A 21,501-nucleotide genomic window follows, 5' to 3' on the forward strand; every position below is an offset into this window, starting at 1 on the left:
CCACATATGGTTGACTCAAAGAGTCTTCAAGATATGTTGTCAACACCTATAACATGCACAATCATGTTGTCCGAACTCTTGAGAGTCAAACCACACTTATGGCAAGACATGGGGAAACATTTGGAGCACATGGGAGTAAAGATTCCTCTTTCGACAAACCCTACGGGAGAAGAAAACAAACAGGAAAGTCAACCCAAAGCTCAACCAGTTCCCATAAACAAGGTCAGAGATTACTGTGAAGGCGAGGAGGGGAATACGACCCTACCTGTGGAATATCAAGACATAAAAACGATAGCTATCCTAGACAGTGGATCGGGAGTGGCGATTGCTACAAAGCAAATATGGGAGAAGTGGGGCCGTCCAGCTCTCAGGAAAACGAGAATGAAACTACATCTCACAGATGGGTATGTAGAGAGACCATTGGGAATCCATGACCAAATAGTTGTAACTTCGTGTGGAATTAACTATGAGCACACCTTTGCTGCGGGAAAACGAACAACTTTGACATTATTTTGGGACGACCTTTTATGCGTCAACTCAAAATGATACAAGATTGGGGGTACGACCAAATCTACCTAAGGCACGAAGAGCTAATAACGAAAATCAACATGAAGGATCACAGCTATAGAGACGTGGCAAAAACACCAGTGCAAGAGTTTAATTCGACCACTGTAAATGAAAAAGAAATGCCTGCATGGATACAAACAAAAGCGCATGTCTGGATGTGTGGAGCATCTGATTGTGGAGAGATAATCAAAGAGGAATGCGTTGTGGAAAGATCCGTAGAAGACGAAGCTTATTTCCCAGAACCTTTCCCAGAACATTTATTTGAGCCATTCGGGCGGACTCAAATATTGTCAACCTTGGACATATGTGTTAATGAGTGTACACCTATGAAATTTTGTGACGAAGAAGGATACGACCTAGTAACGTTGCAAATGGCTAGCGTCATCCTTGAGTCAGGATCAGAGAGCGAGGAACAAGAAGAACTACCACGTGAGACCGAGTGTAAAAGAATCATTGATGAGATATCTGTGGTGATCGATAAAAATCGAACAAAGGAGGAATTCACGGATTCATTATGCTGTGACCTTCCATCACTAGACGATGAAATCCAACTGATAGAGGGTGATCATGAAAGATCAAGCGCATCAGAGACGAATAGGAAATACAAGTTGAGACAGGACAAGTTTTACGAGTTTCCTAACCAAAAACCTAGTCGACGGGAGCTGTATAAATCCAAGAGAACTAAAAAATCAAGGACGAAAAAGCATAATCCGATGCCTCTTGTCTATGACAGAACGGGATATCTAAAGCTTCTCAAAGCTGATGATTGTGTCAAAGACGAGGTCACTGGTCAGTTTATCAAGACTAATAAAACTGTGGAAAAACAACAAGAAGAACAGAAATGAGAAGCAAACGACTAAGTCGCAGAAAGGGGGGAAAACACAGTCTAGAATGACCAAAACAGAGAGGAAAACAGAGTACAATAAGCTTAAGCAAACACTCAAAGACATATGGACAACTGACTTTGAAACAAATGAGGACACCAATTCTGACAAGATAGATGCACCGTCCCATTATAAGAAATATACCATACAAGATAGGAAAATCATAGTACAATAACCAATGAGAGAACTGAAGAAACCGGGTACATCGTATGACGATCTTGAGAAAGCCAAACGAATAGATCTAGCGGAGCCAGGAGAAGATCCAAAACCTGCATATATTGCCACTGATCTTACTGAAGAAGAGTAAAATCTTTTGGTAGCTACTCTTAAATAGTATAGAGATGTATTTGCATGGTCATATAAATATCTTAAGGGTGTGAATCCAAGTATCTGTCAACACACAATACCCCTTAAGAATGACGCCAAACCCAGCAGAAAACGTCTCTATACTTACAATGAAAATTTTGCAAAAAATATCAAGGAGGAGATAGATAAACTTAAGGAGGCAGAGTTTATTTACAAAATTGAGCACACCGATTGGGTTTCACCGATTGTGGTGGTCCCGAAGAAAAATGGAAAGTTGAGAGTGTGCGTCAATCTCAAAAAAGTAAACGCTGCTACAATTCGAGACAACTATCCCCTGCCCATTACTGATCATGTAATAAAAAGGGTGGCAGGCAAAGAGGCTTATAGCTTCTTAGATGGATTTTCGGGTTATAACCAACTCACAATAAAGCCAGAGGATCAACACAAAATGGCTTTCGCAACCGAATGGGGTATTTTTGCATTTCGGGTAAAGGCTTTTAGCCTCACAAATGTACCATCCACGTTTCAAAGGCTGATGGGTCATGATTTTAAAGAATATCTAAGACAGTTCTTAGAAATTTACATGGATGACCTATGTGTTCACTCCCTTGTAAGAGTAGAGCACATAGAGCACTTGACAAAGGTGTTCGAAAAATGCAGATTGTATCGGATTTTCCTGAATCCAGAGAAATGTGTCTTCATGGTAAGACAAGGCAAAATATTGGGACAGATAGTGTCCAAAAACGGTATTTCAATAGACATGGAGAAGATCAGCGTCATTGTTGATCTACCACAACTAGTAAAGGTAAAGCAGGTTCAGGCATTTATGGGCCATTGTGGGTATTATCGCAGATTTATCTACTCATACACTATAATTGCAAAACCACTTTACACATTGATAACTAAATTTGAGTGGACAGAGGAGTGCAAGGAAGCTTTTCAAACGTTGAAGCAGAGATCAATTTCCGCTCCAATTTTGAAGGCTCCGGACTGGGAGAGGATCTTTCACATCCACGTAGATGCATCAGCGTATGCAATAGGATGCATACTTGCACAACCTGGGGAGAACAACATGGATTTTTCAATAAGTTACTCCAGTAGACAATTGAACAATGTAGAGAAGAATTACACGACAACTGAGAGGGAGGGATTGGGTATGGTCTATGCGGTGAAAAAGTTTAGACACTACTTACTTTCCAATAAATTTGTATTCTTCGTTGATCACCAAGCACTGTTGTACTTAGTAAACAAACCTTGTAGTACGGGGAGAATTGTTCGATGGTTCATCATACTGCTCGAGTTTGACTTCACAGTAGTGGTCAAGAAAGGAACTACACACCAAAGAGCGGATCATTTATCTAGAATGATGCATGGAGAAAACCCTGTAGGAGTTGAGGATGATTTGCCAGATGCATATCTTTTCAACATAGAAATGGTCCAAGATGGAGCGAGGATGTAATTCCTTTGTTGACTATATCGGGTCAATGAATGTGACAAGACAACCATCTACCATTGCAGCATCCAGATCATTGGTAATATTGGCGGGCAGGCTATACAAACAAGGATTGGATCAAATTCTTAGTCTTTGTGTTGAATCAAGTGAACGGGAATTATACCTAAACCAAGCTCATGTACAAACAACGGGAATTCACAATGGGCATGCACAGATGTATTAGAGATTGATGAGAATGGGTGTGTATTGTCTGAAAATGAGACATAGTGTTCATATGCATGTCAAATCTTGTGTTAAATGCACACTTCAAAAGTCAATAGAGCACACGACTCTATTCAGATTTTCTGTAGCACCCCGATGGAGTAACTACATTGTTGAATACCTCACCACCAAGATACTGCTTGAGGGGATGAGTAGATCACGAATCAAAACGATCATGAAAGAGGCAGAAAACTATGTACTGATTGGGGACACTCTTTACAAGAAGGGAAAAGACAATCAATTGAGAATGTGCACGACTGAAGAGGAATGCATTCCTATCTTAGAGCAAGCACACAGCGGAAAAGTTGGTGGACATTTCTCAGCTGACAAAACGACCAAAGCAATTCTTATTGCAGGCATATGGTTGCCTACACTATTCATGGACGCGGAAGAGTTTGTGAAACGATGTGACGATTGCTAGAAAACAAAAATTTCTAGAGCGCAAGATGATATGCCCTTAAGGCCAATGATGGGGGCAAGAGCATTTGCAAAATGGGGAATAGATTTTGTAGGACCGATAGCGCCTCCGGGATATAAAACGCACGCTCAATACATTATTGTGGTAACAGATTATCTAACAAAATGGGTGGAAGCTAAAGCAACAGCCAAAATTGATGCAAAAACGACAACATTTTTTGTATGAGAACATTTTCACCACATATGGCTTACCAATTGAGCTCGTGAGCGATAGAGACACTCACTTCATCAATGAAGTGATCGAATTCCTATTGGATGAATTCATGGCAATTCACAGGAAGTCCGCCCTCTATCACCCACAAGCGAACGGCCAAGCAGAAAGTACGAATAAAATTTTGGTGACAATTCTCACCAAAATTGTCGGCGAATCGAGAGCTGACTGGGATCAAAAGCTGTATTCAGCTTTATGGGCATATCAAGTAGCTTACAAAACATCCATTGGGACGACTCCATTCAACATGGTATATGGAATTCAAGCGATCTTGCCACTTGAATTTCTTGATTCCCAAGCTTTGAGTCACTAAACAATTAGAATGGACGCATCATGAATTATCCAATCAGATAGATGTCCTGGAAAAACTGGATGAAACTAGATTGAGAGCCGCTGCATCAATCTACGCGCAAAAATGAAACATGAAATCATTCTTTGATCAACATGTTATCAGGAAGGAATTTGCTACTGAGATTACGTTTTAATGTATACCCTGAAACAACATTCCCAAAAACTCAAAAAGCGAGGAAATGGACCCTATGTGATTCATGACATATCATCTAGCGGTGCCATCAAACTTGCGACACTGGAGGGAGAGGCAATACCTAACTGGATTAGTGGTTGCAGACTAAAGAAATACAACTTACCACTAACCACAGAGATGCTTACCAAAATACACGCTGCGAAGGAGCGCAAGAACAAAGCAAAAGAAACAAAAGCTCAAGCGCAGGAGGAGGCCAAAGTTAGGATTTTAAAAAGAAAACAAACCTTACAACAACAAAGACTTCCTCCACCAGCAGACACGGCTCAAAATCCTTTGTCTATGATTCAAACTGATGAGCAATGGGAAATAGGAATCGATGTTCGCATCAATGTTAGACTCCCGCAGGGCAGGTATCAGCGAGCATTGATTGACACAGGAGCAAGAGTAAATGCGGTCAAATTCTCCACTTACAAGATGCTTACAGATGAACCCCTTGTGCAATCCACACGTGATCTACAAGCAGCAAACGGTGCAAAAATGCCAACATTGGGGATAGTAAACTTACCAATCAATCTTGATGGAAATAGTTTTCCTCATCAATTTTTCGTCATGAAAGATGGCGAAATCAGAGAATCAATATGCTTGGGAGTTCCATGGATGAGAACATACAATGCAGAATGGTCAGAACATGCGTTAAGGTACACACACGACTCTAATGTATACATGACTCCATTCGCCAAAACAGATCAATCGTGGCCAAGTATCCCCCTCGCCGGCTAATCAACAAAAAACACCACCAACGGTTATTTGGAAGGTCTGGATAAAGAAAACATTGCTGACCAACAAACCGAGCAAGATATGGCTACCTAAAAACAAACTCCAGACGGAAGTAGCATCCTCTCCAAAATCTTCAGAAGTTACTCCAAAGTGGAAATGGCAACCAAAAAATGATAACACTAAAGTTTCAACGCCAGAGCTCGAAAGGAAACCCAAATGAAAATGGAAACCTGTGAAAACTAAAGCAGAATCTATAAAGATGCAACAAACTACATATAAATGGGTTCCAAAAATAGTTGCCAACACAACACCCACAATCAAGAAAAGAGCAATTCACTTGCAAGCTCTCATGTCTCATAAACAACTACCCTCACCATCAAAAGCCACTGAAAACTACGTTCAGTTCTCACATCTTGCACAGCATATTGTTACCCACCGCATTGTCTCAAACATCAGAATAGGGACACATTACATGGCCATGCATAGACACAGAGTTCAAAACCCATGCACATGCACCAACCCTTCGTCCGGGACGACTCAGACAAGAAAGGGGTAAGTAATTGATGAATCTAGCAATAGTCAAGGCCATTAGGGGGTCCAATGTGTATATATGTACATAATGCGTGTGTTTTTTCATTATTTAGAGTTCAGTTTTGAACATATTTGATCAAAACCTGGCATTTTTTGCGTATTTTTGTATCATCCGACTAGCATAATAATGAGTTGTAATGACAAGTTTGGAGCATTGGGATGCCTTTAGAGAAAATATATGCTTAGGGGTGAGTATAATAATTTTGGCTAATTTTTTCCAGTTAATAAGTATTTTCATTTTATTGTGTTTGATTTTCGTTAATAAAACATCAATAATTAAAAAATCTCGCTCACAAGTGTCGGAATCAAGTTTTGGAAGCAAACGCCGAAGTATCATGATATGGTTATCAAGCATGGAAGATATGAAGCTAATCTGAAGATGTCAAATTTCGACCTCAATGATCATGACTACATTTCGCCAAAATCGCATCAAATGGTCATACGACACCGGAATGACAAACGGTTCGACCCACAAGTGGTATGCATATTATATCGGGATCAAAGGTGAGAAAAATCAACCTAGTGTCACGAAAATCTCGGGAAGATATAGGTCAGGTAGGCCAAATTTTAGGTCATTGTTCGTTTTCACCTTTTGAGAGAGAAGGAGAGAGCTTTTCTGACCTAGAGATTGACCTAGAGCGAGCTGCCACATTTCTACCCCGTACGGATGGTCGGAGCCAGTATTTCACACTAGATTTCACAGGTATGTTCCCTATCAAGTAAAGATCAAGTCTATTATGCATGCAAGCGCGAATCATTGCACAAACAGGCGAAGGGATCGAATCAAAGTTGGATCGGGTCAAAGAGGTCGAGGGCCCTTAGAGGCATCCATACAAAACTTTTTTTTAGCCACAGAACACATCAATGTGCTCCCCACAAGGTCAGGAACAAAGCCATGTGGTCAAAACCAAATTTGGTGGTGGTACACCGATCGCGATCGGTGTACCTCACTGACAAAAATAGGGACAGAAAATGTAAAACACTCCCCCTCAGCCTCGCCTATAACCTTCTGGTGTCAAAACCAAATTTGGCCTCCATGGTACAATCGCGATAGGTGCCTCCAGATGTAGATTTTGCAACTTTTGACTTGGCCCATGTTTGGAACTCAGTTAAAAGTACACTCTCTTGAATTTTCAAGGAAAATGCACAAATTTTGCTCAGGGAATGGGCCCAATTTGTCAAGCACAACCAAAAGGGAAAAATTTGACCTACAACTGCCAAAATCCTGTTAAAAATATTGATGGATGGTTTGAAAGGTACACTTGGCCGACTAAGAGTCAGAATGTCATGGGAACCGCATAATAGAGATCGATAGCAAAAGATAGAGAAAGAGATCTTTGTATTGATGAATCTTTGTAGAGTTTTGATACAACAGAGGAGCAAAATATATGGGCGCACTCCGTTGTACGGAGCTCGAACCTCCCGACCACCCACGAGCTTCAGTTCGCTTGCATGCAGCGTCTCACTCGCACTCGCACTCGCACTCGCACTCTCACTCTCACTCTCACTCGCACTCGCACTCGCACTCACACTCGCAGAAGAAGAGATCGGTGAATGATCCCCAAACGCACCACCCGTCGTGCTTTTATCTTTCTTTTCCTCGAAAAGCCTGCACGATTTTCGTACCAAGTATACCTGCGAGAATAATATAAGAACGTGATCGCTAAGCGATCCGTAAAGGTTAGATTTCTATCATGACACTTTGCACAGATCCTGTTTCACACATTGATTTCTGCATCGCCTACAAAATAGCCAAAAGAACATACTCGTGCAATCAATTCAATATGATAATCAAAGTAAAAAAACATAATTATATACCTTCATAATCTCAATTTCCATACTCTACCATGAAGAAACAAGCCACTTCTTGGTTGATAGCAGGGAGAACTGTATGATGTTGTATGTCTGTCTGTCCCTGTGTACACTATAATGCTGTTGTCTTCTGTTTGTTTTTATCATAACTTTTACAAACGAACTCAGAACAGAGCAATCCAGGTACTCAAAACGACGTGAATAGATTTGGTCTACAAGGCAACGCGGACAGAATTGCAAAAAACATCTTTGTTTGGCTAAAAATGCAACTTTTAGGTCGCGACTCATAAAACCTCTATTTTTGGGTCTCCACTACTTTTACAACTTATTTTAAGCCTACCCATGCATTTTAAGCTAAAACACATAAATATAAAACATTGATATTAATAAAAATCTCAATTTTACTGTTCATAAACAGACTATCTGTTATTCATTAATCTTTATCAAATCCGTCTTTAGTGTATTGTTTTAAAAAAAGAATATATGTTCTCTCTTAATATCTCAACTCATTCGTATAAGCTCTATTTAATAGACTATTCAACAATCTTTCAAATCGTGCTAACGAAAGATATGCCCTGCTACATTCTTTTCGACTTTAAGAACTTCAAAAACTAGTCTTATTACATTCTCCCCTTATCAAAATTAACTCTGTCCTCAGAGTTGGTCTAAAGAGAGGAAAATTCCAATTTGTAAGCTAATGAACCAATGCGCTTCAAAATTTTAAATGGACCAACAAATCGTGGAGACAATCTTCTATCATTTCCAAGAATCAAATGATACTTCTCAGGAATAACCTTTAAAAAAACCATATCACCAGTTTCATACTCCACAACACGATGTTTCTTGTCATAATACAGTTTATGTCTCTTTTGAGATTCTCTAATATTCCCCCTGATTTTAGCCAACTCGCTATCCATTTTCTGAAGTATCTCACGTGACAGTTCTACCTTATTCCTCGAATTAAGAAAATGAATAGGTGTAGGATAGTTATAGCCATACATTGCCTCAAACGGAGTCATCCTAATAGATGAATGATATGAACTGTTATATGCAAATTCAACCACCAAAGGCAGATATTCATTCCAATTAGATTGGTTTTCATTGACATACATTTGTAACATATCTTCTAGAATACGATTCACTCTCCCCGTTTCCCCATCTGTTTGAGGATGAAAAGCAATAGACATGCGTAACTGGGTACCTATAGAGTCAAAAGTCGCTCTTCAGAAATGAGAAGTGAACTTAGAATCTCTGTCAGACACTATGCTCTTGGGCATGCCATGCAAACGAAATATCTCTTTCATAAACAAGTATGCAATGGTCAATGCAATATAAGTTATTTTTACAGGAAAGAAGTGAGCTTGTGTTGTGAGTCTATCTACCACCAGAAAGATCGAATCATACCCTCCACGAGTAGTAGGAAGTCTAATGATAAAGTCCATAGATATACACTCCCACTTCTGTAAAGGAATGTCTAAGGGTTGAAGGTCACCAAGTATCCTCTTATGTTCAATCTTAACTTGTTGACATTGAAAGCATTCACGCACATAATTCTTAACATCCAATTTCATACGCGGAAAAAGAATGAACTTTTAATCTTTTCATATGTCTTACTCAATCCAGGATGACCAAAAAAAGGTGAGTTATGACACTCATGCAGAATTTGACTCTTAAAAGCAGAATTTGCAGGAATACACAAGCGGTCATAATAATACAGATTTCCCTTATACAAGTGATATCTGTTCTCATACATCTCACCAATATTCTCACGCAAGAATTTCAAAATAGGCATGTAAAAAGAATCGCTTTCAACTTCGGCATGTATCTCATCAACCAAATTGGATCGCACAACAGTCAACAAATTACACATGGGCCTACGACTCAATGCATCTGCAACTTTATTTTCTTTCCCACACAAATACTTCAAGTCAAAATCATACTCAGCCAACAATTCAATCCATCTACTTTGTCTGTTGTTTAACAATGGCTGCGTGAAAATATACTTCAAACTTTGATGATCAGTACGCAATTCAAATTTGACACCAAGCAAAAGATGACGCCAATGTTTCAATGCATGAACAAAAGCAAGCAATTCTAGATCATGTGTTGCATAGTTCAATTCATGTCGTCTTAATTTCCTAAACTCATATGCAACCACTCTTCCTTCTTGTGTCAAAACACAACCTAATTGTTCACCACTAGCGTCACAGGACACAAAAAATGGTTTGCCCATCTCAGGAACTTTTAAAACAAAATTTTTCGCTATTTTAGCGATCAAGGTCTCAAAAGTAGTCTCACAACTAGAAGTCCACACAAAACCCTTGTCTTTCTTGGTCAATTCAGTCAAAGGACTTGCTATCTTAGAGAAATCTTTAATGTGTGCTCTCTCATATTGTGCTAGACCCATAAAGCTTCTTACATCTCTTACTAACATAGTATTAACTTTATCAAGATCAATGTGAATCCCCTCTTTAGAAATCACTCTTCCCAAATACACAATCTAATCCTTTGCAAAATAATACTTACTTGCTTTGGCATACAATTTATGTTCACGCAAAACCTCAAATCTTTTCTTTAAGTGCAATGCATGATCTTCTTCATTCGTAGAATACACAAAATATTATCCAAGAATACCAGAATGAAGTCCTCAAGATACGGGTGAAAAATATTATTCATTAAGCACATGAAAGTTGTTGGTGCATTAGTCAAACCAAAAGCAAGAACTCTAAATTCATAATGTCCATAACGTGTACGAAAAGAAATCTTTGGAATGTCCTCGGCCTTGATGCAGATTTGATGGTAGCCAGAACGAAGATCAACCTTTGAAAATATTGTGGCACCACTCAAATGGCTAAGCAATTCATCTATGTGAGGAAGAGGATATTTGTTCTTAATGGTCTTTTTGTTTAATCCCCTATAGTCGATGCATACCCTATATGTACCATCCTTTTTCTTTTGGAATAACATAGGACTACCCCAAGGAGATACATTAGGTTTAATGAAACCCTTTTTTCAAAAGATCATCAAGTTGTATCTTGAGCTCTTTAAGCTCATCAATATTGAACCTGTATGGAGATCTGGAATAAGGTGTCGCTCTTGGATATAGATCTATGGCATGGTCTACCGCTCTTGGCGGAGGTATACTAGGAAGATCGTCCGGAACACATCCTTAACTTCATGTAAGAGATCCTCTATAAATTCTCGATTTGTCTCTTTATGTTTATCCCCAGATTCTCTTTAATCTCATTAGCAAACACAAGCAACGTCTCACACAAGCAAACACAAGCAACGTCTCACACTCTTATCTAAGTCACCTTATCAATTCCATTGCCAAAACTAGATTTAGAATCTCTTTCTTTCCACAAAGAGTGTGACTTAACATCATCAAATGATTAAAGATATATTTTTCTTTCTTAACAATCAATCAAAACATGATTTTCAATGATCTAATTGATACCAATGACAACATCATGCATATCAATGTTTATGTTATGGAAATCATCTTTATGATTTCGACTCTTCAAAGGAAAATAAAAAATAAAAAAATTTCTACTAACTCTTTCGTGAAACTATTATTACCATTAGTTAAGTCCACAAGTCTTTTAATTTCTGGATTTAATTTCAAGTTTAATTTCTCAATCAATTTAGACGATAAGAAGCAATGAATACTATCCAAATCAATTGAGAAATTCAAATTTTAATCTCAACTTCTACGCCTAAATTTGATCTCACAGAAGCTTTCAAAGGATGTATCAAAGACATAAAACATCACAAAGAAGGGGTAGATGACTTACCTTTATCGTACGCATCACCAAAAGTCTCCAGTTGAGCCATCTTGGTACGTATTGTCTTATCGGTCACCTTGCTCGAGCATTCGAAAGTCTCGTGGTCGTGTTCTCGATATTGAAAGTATAATCCATATCTTTGAGTTCTTCAATCCAAGCTTCTAAATCTTCGCATATCTTTCTTATGCCATCAAACTCTTTAAGCTTAGCCTTCGTTAAGAATGATTTGGTTGTCGCTTCTCCCATATCGTCATCGTTTCTTTTGGCGGTACTGTTTCCAGGTGGATTAGCATGGTTTTCACCTTCATGTTGGCCATCAAGGTCTACATAGATATCAAGCCCTCGTGCTGCTTTGCCCCGCAGAGCCTCAGCACGCTCCCGATTTGCAATTTTCAGATCTTCTCATAGTCGCCGAATCAGGTCTTCTTGCTCCTTCATCCTCCTCTCATATCCTTCCATGTCCAGAATCAACCGCTTGCTCTGATACCAATTGTCACGGGAACCGCATAATAGAGATTGATAGCAAAAGATAGAGAAAGAGATCTTTGTATTGATGAATCTTTGTAGTGTTTTGATACAACAGAGGAGCAAAATATATGGGCGCACTCCGTTGTACGGAGCTCGAACCTCCCGACCACCCCCGAGCTTCAGTTCGCTTGCATGCAGCGTCTCACTCGCACTCGCACTCGCACTCGCACTCTCGCTCTCACTCTCACTCTCACTCGCACTCGCACTCACACTCGCAGAAGAAGAGATCGGTGAATGATCCCCAAACGCACCACCCGTCGTGCTTTTATCCTTCTTTTCGTCGAAAAGCCTGCACGATTTTCGTACCAAGTATACCTGCGAGAATAATATAAGAACGTGATCGCTAAGCGATCCGTAAAGGTTAGATTTCTATCATGACACTTTGCACAGATCCTGTTTCACACATTGATTTCTGCATCGCCTACAAAATAGCCAAAAGAACATACTCGTGCAACCAATTCAATATGATAATCAAAGTAAAAAAACATAATTATATACCTTCATAATCTCAATTGCCATACTCTACCATGAAGAAACAATCCACTTCTTGGTTGATAGCAGGGAGAACTGTATGATGTTGTATGTCTGTCTGTCCCTGTGTACACTACACTGCTGCTGTCTTCTGTTTGTTTTCATCATAACTTTTACAAACAAACTCAGAACAAAGCAATCCAGGTACTCAAAACGACGGGAATAGATCTGGTCTACAAGGCAACGCGAACAGAATTGCGAAAAACATCTCTGTTTGACTAAAAACGCAACTTTTAGGTCGCGACTCATAAAACCTCTATTTTTGGGTCTCCACTACTTTTACAACTTATTTTAAGCCTACCCATGCATTTTAAGCTAAAACACATAAATATAAAACATTGATATTAATAAAAATCTCAATCTTTCAAATCGTTTTTTTTTACCTTGTTCTCGCAGGTATATTGGCGCGCAAGTCGAGTCGATCGAGCGCCAAAAATAGAAAAGCGGCTATTTTAAGAGGTCGCAGGCTTTTGGAGGAGAATAGAAGGACGGGTGGTGCGTTTTGGGGGGATTCACCATTCTCTCTTCTGCGAGTGCGAGTGCGAGTGAGAGTGCGAGTGCGAGTGCGAGTGAGACGCTGCATGCAAGCGAATTGAAGCTCGGGGGTGGTCGGGAGGTTTGAGCTCCGTACAACGGAGTGCGCCCATATATATATTCAATTGCTCCTTTGTTGTATCAAACACTATCAATACAAATATTTCTTCCTCTGTTTTGCTGTCTATCTCTATTATTCGGTTCCCGTGACACAGAACAGTTGTAGAAACCCTCGAACGGATCTCAGAATCTCCTACAAGTGAAGATATAGTCGTTTCACTCTCGAATGATCACATAAAGATAGAATTGGAGCCGAGCCAATGCCAAAGACCAAAAGGTCACTTAGGGCTACTCAAATATCACATGGAGATCCAAAGAATGCCTAAAAAATGCCCAAATCTGAAAAACCTCCTAAGACGGGCTATAAAGTGCCTGATAAGGTCAAAATCAGACAATGGAATAGGCTGATGGTAGCAGAACATCATGGAAGCAGTGGGAGCTCTAAAACTAACTTCAATTAACTCCAAGATCCAACCTAAATTCATTAGGAAAACCAAATATGGTTAGACTTAGTAAAATATGGTCAAACAGTGAAAAATTGCTCTAAGTTGTTCATTTTAAGTCCAAACTTGGAAATAAATCATTAGTGGGCTAGGCAAGCATAGGAGTTCATGACCATCTAATTTTCACCAAACTTGGCCTCTGTACTACGATCACGATTGGTGTTCCTTAGCTTCAGATTTTGACAAAAACTGTTAGAAGCTGGACACACCCCACGACATTTAACTACTCGGAGGACTATTATTTTTTGTAGTTATTCATTTATTGAGGAAAACCTGATTTTTCACCTTGTAATTATTCGGACTTACAGAAGTTTCTAGATTGTATCCCAGTTTTAATAGTTAGATTGAGTAGATGGTTGATTTTTGAACTTTAGGGTTTGAGGAATTGTAAGGTATATATACCACTTTTTGACCTTAATGAAAAACTTTTTGTCATTTTAAACAAGTTTGAAGTTTGTGAGTGAGCGTACTGTGTACGAGAGAGAGAGAGTGTGTGAGCTTCATCTTGATGCTACGTGTGCTCCGAAGGTCGTAATCGAGTGCGCAGAAGTGCAGTGTGTTGCCCCCGACTAGAGCTGCGCGCCGATACCAACATTGCACGCATACGGTCCGGCTTTGTGAGCTCCTTCTACGAGCCTCAACGGTTGTTTGGGTGAGCATACGTTGTCCGATTTTGCATTGCAACATATCCCCACGTTCACATTGAGTAGAACTACACATTAGGCACTTTATATTTCGAAAACGAAGACCTGCAGATTTCGGCTAGACATCCTACATGTTTCTGCACCAGGTGTTTTGGGTCGGGATTTTGGTTCATAGACCTTAGGGAGAGCGACCTATTGGTATTAGTAGGGTCTCCTTCAAGTTCTATGGTGTTTCAAGATTGCTTGATGGTGAGGCGGTCCGGGGCGGGCAACAAGAAGAGCTACCTCTAAACACCCTTGGAGGCTCCCGTGCTGCTCAATTGGGGCTGGGGCAAGCACAATCAGAGACAACAACAACCCACAGCCAGAAACCAAACAAGAAAAGAGGCACCACCTAGTTGTAGATGTGAACTAGGACGCACGTGATATCTCCTTGTACTCAAACGCACAATGAGAGGGGAGGTAAAGCGCACAAATCAACTTGAGCAACTCATTCTTAGCCTTAAAGACTAGATGCACACAAAGCTTGATGAGAAATAGAGAGACAACACAAAACTTGACCTTGTTGCCAATACACAAATTGTCTTAGGGTCACGGGAGCTCTCTCACCGAGCACCCTCTTACAATTGAAAGTTTTGGCAAACAATTCAACAAGCCCTCAAACCACCAAGCATGAAATGGCACAACAAACTTCAAGGACAATATACCTTCAACCACCTGATGAGCCAACTTATGAAGTCAATTTGGAGAGAAGAGTCGTAGTTGCAGCATACAATTGCACCCAAAACTATGAATCTTATTTATGGACAAGAGTAGGCTACAAGTGTGATTGCAGAGTATAGTATCACTCCACTCCTCTAGATGGCATAACTAACTTCAAGCTTCTCCATGCACCTATGTGTAGTGATGGAATAGAGCACTCACAATGCACACACTCTACACAACTAGGCTTGAAGAGTGGTGTGTTATGTGTTGAGAATGGTGTGGTGTAGTGTGATCATGGGATGATTTACAAGGGAGAGAAGGGCTCTATTTATAGGTTTTAGAAGCCCCGATTAGGATTAGGCCTAATCAAGTTTATTTGAAGGAATAAAATATTATGCATATTTTTATTTTTATTTTAATGAGGGTGGGTCTCTCATGTCCTTTGAGTCACATGGATGTGGGCTCAAGGGAAGAGAATTATTGAGGATGATAGGAGAGAGGATTGAGTGAATAATTTGGGAGTGCCTACTCTAGTAGAGGGTGCATTTTACAATAAGGTTAGTGGTTAGTAGTTAGTAATTATCACTAAAAAATATTTACAAAATCATTCACCAAATGGTGAGATATATGATGAGAAAAGTTAGAGAAGGGATGAGCTTGTAAAGAGAGGTTGAAGCCTTGGAGAAGTTGACATTCACCTCTTTACAGCACCGGAAGAAGAAGCAGTCAGCATGGCGAAGCAGCGCGTGTCGATGAAGCTATGTTATTTAAAACCTTGGAAAATTCACGATAAAAGCCTTCATTTGGAGAGGTTATCCTTGGATTTTTGATGATTTTTTGAAGTTCTTTACAAAGCTGAAGAGAGTATGGTAATATGGACATATATGTAGAGAGAAAGGGGGACACATAGGGTGTAGAAATGGAGGATGAAGGCTATGGAGGTGTGAGAGATGTGGCAATGGTGAAGAGGGTGAATTAGGACATAGGAGTTGCAGGTTTGGGAGTGGGAAGGAGAGGGAGGAGTGTGTGTGAAAGAGGAAAATGATAAAGTGGAAGAGGGAGTGTGGCTGCATAGCATGGGCAAACTGGGGTCCACCAAAAAAATCATAGCTCACAGCTCGTAGCTCAAAAAAATATGAAAAAATTTGAGGTGAAATTTCAGCTTACGTGCTACAACTTTTGTTTGTATCACCTTTTCAAATTCGGGGAGCATGTGATCTTTTAAAATTCATCAAAACCGACTTTTTTTTCCACTACACAAGGTCCTTGTGAGGTCCTTCTTCAGATGATTCTTTTGAATACCTCCAAGAGTGAGCTCCCCATGGTGCATGCATGCATGCCACACACCCTTGACCTTATTTGGTAGGTCTATAATTGAAGATATTGTTGAGATCATGATATAAGTGAATAGTACAACTAAGAAAATCAAATATTGAGGGGTCTAAAAATATATATCCATGTCAAATATAAATAATATAGGTGGGAAAAATATAAAGGGGTCAAAATAAATCTCTCTCATTATAAGTCTACCCTAAAAAGATGAATATTATTGGTGTTCTAATTTATGAGAGTAAAAGAGAATAGATGTAGGAAGGAAAAAATCACAATAGTGAAAAAATATACACAAAAATAAAACTAGTTTTTTGGGATTTTTGTTGGGATGGAGTTACACCAAAAATAAGAGAAGCTTGCATGAAATTATTTTTATATGGAATAAAGAGTATGCAAAATGGTAAGAAAAAATATGGTAATGATGAGTCAATGTACATAGCATAAATAACACACACCTAAGTATAAATATTTAAATAAATACCAAAATAATTATAAAAAATCATTTTATTCAGGCCCTATATACAATAAAATATTTACACACAAATGGGCCATAACATAAATTTTTATTTTTTTTGGCTCAACTAGCTCAATGACTAGCTAATTGAGGATTTTTAAAAAGATATGGAAAAAGTCCCCTAACTCACACACGCCTATGTTAAGTGAAATGGTAGGCATAGCCACAGTGTTTGAGTGATTTGATAGGGTGAGGTAGCTTACTATGGCAATTATGAAAAGCCGAAAAACGTTTATCATTAGCCCTCCCCCAGGATGATGGTATATTCATGTACCATCATAGAGCATCTCTTCCAAAGAGAGTGCTTCAGAGTCCTTGACAAGATCTTCATTGTTTGGCCCCTCAGAATTTTGGCTGGAGTTACACTCATGCTTCATGTAACAATACTTACATGAGACAGCTGCCCTTTGACAGATCTTTGGTAGATCCTTTGGTAGAAGGCGACTCAAATAGGGCTTCAAGCGATAACCATTTACCTTCCTAGAGTGCTCTTTCCCATTCAAGTCCATAAGTTGATAGTAACTTGAATTGAAAGCCTTCTTAACTATGTATGGCCCCTGCCATCTAGTTTCAAATTTGGCATCAAAACGATTATCGAGTCGATTGTCATACCTTAGCACAAGATCTTCCTCATTGATGCCTTTGTCCTTTAGTTTCTTGTCAAGCTTCTCCTTCGCCTGCATAGCTTTCCTTTTGTAGCACTCGTATGCTGCTTCTCTTTTCCACTAAAGCTCAGCTAAGGTAAGAAGTCGATCCATCCATGCTTCTTGATCATCTTGTGCTGCTTTGCCATGAAGTCGCATTGTTGGAATGTTGAGCTCAATTGGTTGTAAAGCCTCTTGACCATAGACCAAGTGAAATGGTGTGAACTCCGTGGCTTCCCTATATGTGGTTCGATATGCCCACAAGGCACCATCCAAGAAGTCCTCCCACAACTTTGTCTTGTTTTTCACCATCTTTCTAATGATGTCTGCAATGACACCATTAGCTTTTTCTACCAGACCATTGGATTGGGGATAGTAGGGTGTACTATGACGATGTAGAATGTGAAGTTCTTCACAGACTTCTATAAGCAAGCCCTTTCTAAACCCTGGACCATTATCAGAAACAATCTCCAAAGGTGTGTCAAATCTACAACAAATGTGAGTGTAGACAAATTTTCTCATTGTCCTCTCATTTCCTTTGCCACACTTTGTGCTTCTACCCATCTCGTCATGTAGTCTATGGCCACCAAGATATACAATTTCCCATTTTTAGTCCTAGGCAATGGACCCATAGCATCAATGTCCCATTTTTCAAATGGACCATTTGCAAGGACTAGCTGACGTGGACCATGTAACAGACGCTTGTTTCTATTAATCTCATAATTATGACAGCTTTTACACCAATGTTGAACATCAATGTGCAAGCTTGGCCAAACATATACGGCAAGAAAAATCTTTTTTGCAGTGAGTTCCTGTGCAAAATGACCACCACACACTTCCTCATGCAAACCTTTTAGAATGGATGGGATTTCCTCAATAGTTGGTACTCTTCTGCACACTTGATCCTTCCCTCTTTTTCTGTTTTTCTATTTCTGCATATGGATAAGTCATCCACCTTTGCTCCTGGGTTTGGTTCTTTTTAAGTCGAGCTTCATAAGCTCTTAGAAGCGCATCCAACTGCTCGTTTACCTTGTGTGCCAGTACAGATCCTCCTGATCTTGCACTTTTGGGCTTTGCTATTTCCTTGGGTGCTATGACAGTTGTGGTGTGTGAGCTTAAGCTAGCTAGATCCTCTAACCTCTCCAATCTGTCCTTGGTATGTTTCAACTCCTCGGATAGGGTTGTTTGCTCTCATTCCTTCCTGGCTTTCCTACACGCCTTTCTAGCTTTCCATGTGCTTCTCTAATTTTTCATTTCTGAACTTTGGGCATCGGTTTTTGGCTCTTCAACTATGGGTTCATTCGTCCTTCTTTGGGCTTGGGCTCGTGTTACCGCCTGAATGGGTATGATTGTTTCATTTTTCGATCCTCCACTGAAAGGTACTGTTTCTAACATGTTCAAGGTGGTTTTTGCTCCTTTGTTCGGGTTTTTAGGGCAATCGGGAATCAAATGAGTAATTCCACATTCAGGGCAATACGAATTAACTCTAATGATTTCATCATGAGGACAGTCTCTTAGCCAATGGTCTCCACCACACTTGTAACAGGGTCCCTTGGGTTGTTGAGGTGCTCCTTGAGCCCCTCTTTGTTGGTGTCTTTGTCTGCCCATGCCTCCATTGGCTATGAACATCAGTGTTCGTTCATCTAGGCTATATCTTCCTTCTCCTGCATCTTGTGCAGCAATTGGTGGTCCTTGATTCCCTATCATGCTCCATGGTTCTTGCATCGAGGGTTCATCCGTTGGATAATAGACAGAGTTTGCCACATATTCATTGGGATCTTCATAATATGCATGCATAGGCACCAAAGCCTTTTACTCTGATTTAGTTACTGTTGGTGTGTATCTTATACCAACTGGTCGTAATCCTGGTAGGGGTGGTTGTTGCCCCAGCACCGGTTGTGGTCTTTCTACACCTACAGGTCTTGGTAAGTTGCCTACTTGATATCTAGGCAATGGAACTTAAGGGGAAGCTACTGGAGCTTGGGCAGCGTAAGGTCTCGAGTCTCTCACATATCCCATGTTATAATAACATTCCTCGGTCCCATGGTTTGTCCATTTTTGTTCAATAGCACACCACTTGGGCTGTTTAGCCTGGGATTTGGTGTACAAGTTGATCTTTTTTAGCACTTCAACTACAAGCTTCTCCTGGTTTACCACTACTTCTCCTTTCGGTGCTGTCTTAGAAGACTTGCTTCCACTTTGCTGTGAAGACGAATCATCATCAAGGTCCTTGAACTACCCTTCTTTGTAGACCGCACAATTGTCCACAAGGTATAGAGCCTCCTTGGTCAACTCATTCAACGTCGTGCTCCTTTTCATATGTAAGTCTTTCTGGAGATCTGCATTCCTTAGTTCTTGGATGAATATCAACATAAATCTAGACTAAGTTGGCAGTTCTTCAACAGGACAGAACTTAACATATCTTTTTAGTCTTAGGACTGCCTTTCGTACAGATTCTCCATCTTTCTATTTGAGTTTATGGATCTGTGAGACGGTATTATGAGCGATTCCCCTTTGAGAGAATTCCTCAATAAACTCATCAAATACTTCCTCCATCGACTCAAAGTCTCTACACTCTACAGAGTCAAACCAAGTGGCTGCATCATCCTCTAGGGTTAGTCCAAACCCTGCAAATTGGGTGGGAAAATCTAACACCTCTTCGGCTCTAATGACACTCACAAAGGCTGCTACATGATCTCTTGGGTCTCTGCTTCCTGTGTATTTCTTGTTTACCCATTTTTGCACTTGAGAAGGTCTAATTCTGCGATGGTCTACAGACCTCATCATTGGATCACCCCGTCTCAGTTGATACACCTCCTCAGGCCTTCTGTAATAGGCTAGTTCCTCTCCCAATGGTGCTCCTAAGCCATAATTTCTAACGGTTCTTGCTAGAGGTGGTTCTTCTCTATTAACTCGTTCTATGGGTGGTCCTCCAGGCTCTGTGGACCCTTGTGTCTTTGGCTTACTCTTTGCTTGATACCTTGAATAGAGTGGTGATTCTTGCAAATCCCTGAGCCCTCGTGCGGCTTGATAACCATCTCGGTTTTGGTCTGGTTCCATTGTTGCACTCTATCGAAGCCATGCCTGTAATGGTGGCTAGTTTGCTGGTTGGTCTTGGTTGTTGAATGCTTGCGGTCGGGTGGAATGTGAGGTAGTGTCATACTCATCTGAAAAAGGATTCGTTGACTTGCTTTGGGTATGGGCAGCTCTTAGCACTTCCTCAGGGGCATATGCTGATGCTCCTGGACCTGTTGCTCTCTCTACTTCCTCTGGGAGAATACGTTGGTATTCTTGCCCGTATCTATCAACAAAAACTATGCCCTTCCCCGTAGCAATTTCAGAAGAGAATAAGTAAAGAACCTTGTCTTTGCTTAATTCATTTACGTATGGTTCTTTGCTATGAAAGTAAGAGACTATACCCTCGCTTTCATGTTTGTATATTCCCACATTCTCGTTATAAGTTGGAACCCTGGTTGTTTTCTTATCATACATAAAAATAGCTCTGGGCCGATCAATGTTTGGTGGTGGTTTTTTTGAGTTTCTGAAACCATTTTCCCTTTTGCCACGTTATCTCCCTATCTATTGTAATCTTCAGGGTTACTAACTATTAAATAGTGGTTCCCCTTTTCGTCTCGGAATCTATCTCCATCATCATACACTCGGATTATCTCCAATCTTTGAGCTGGACTCTCTTCGATACAAATGCACTTGCGGCCTCGATAGTCATAATAGACTAGGGCTCCTCTCAAGTTTGTTCCCTCTAAGAAGATCACCGTGAGCCTGGAATGATTCAAAGGATTTTGGGAGGTGCTTCCTCCTCGCATAGGTCCATCATAGGTGAAACCTCCTTCCTGTTGACTACCCATCATGAAGAAAGATTTTTCTGACGAAGTGTCAG

Source organism: Adiantum capillus-veneris, chromosome 16 (genome assembly GCF_014529385.1).
Source record: "Adiantum capillus-veneris isolate H3 chromosome 16, ASM1452938v2, whole genome shotgun sequence".
Taxonomy (NCBI): Eukaryota; Viridiplantae; Streptophyta; class Polypodiopsida; order Polypodiales; family Pteridaceae; genus Adiantum; species Adiantum capillus-veneris.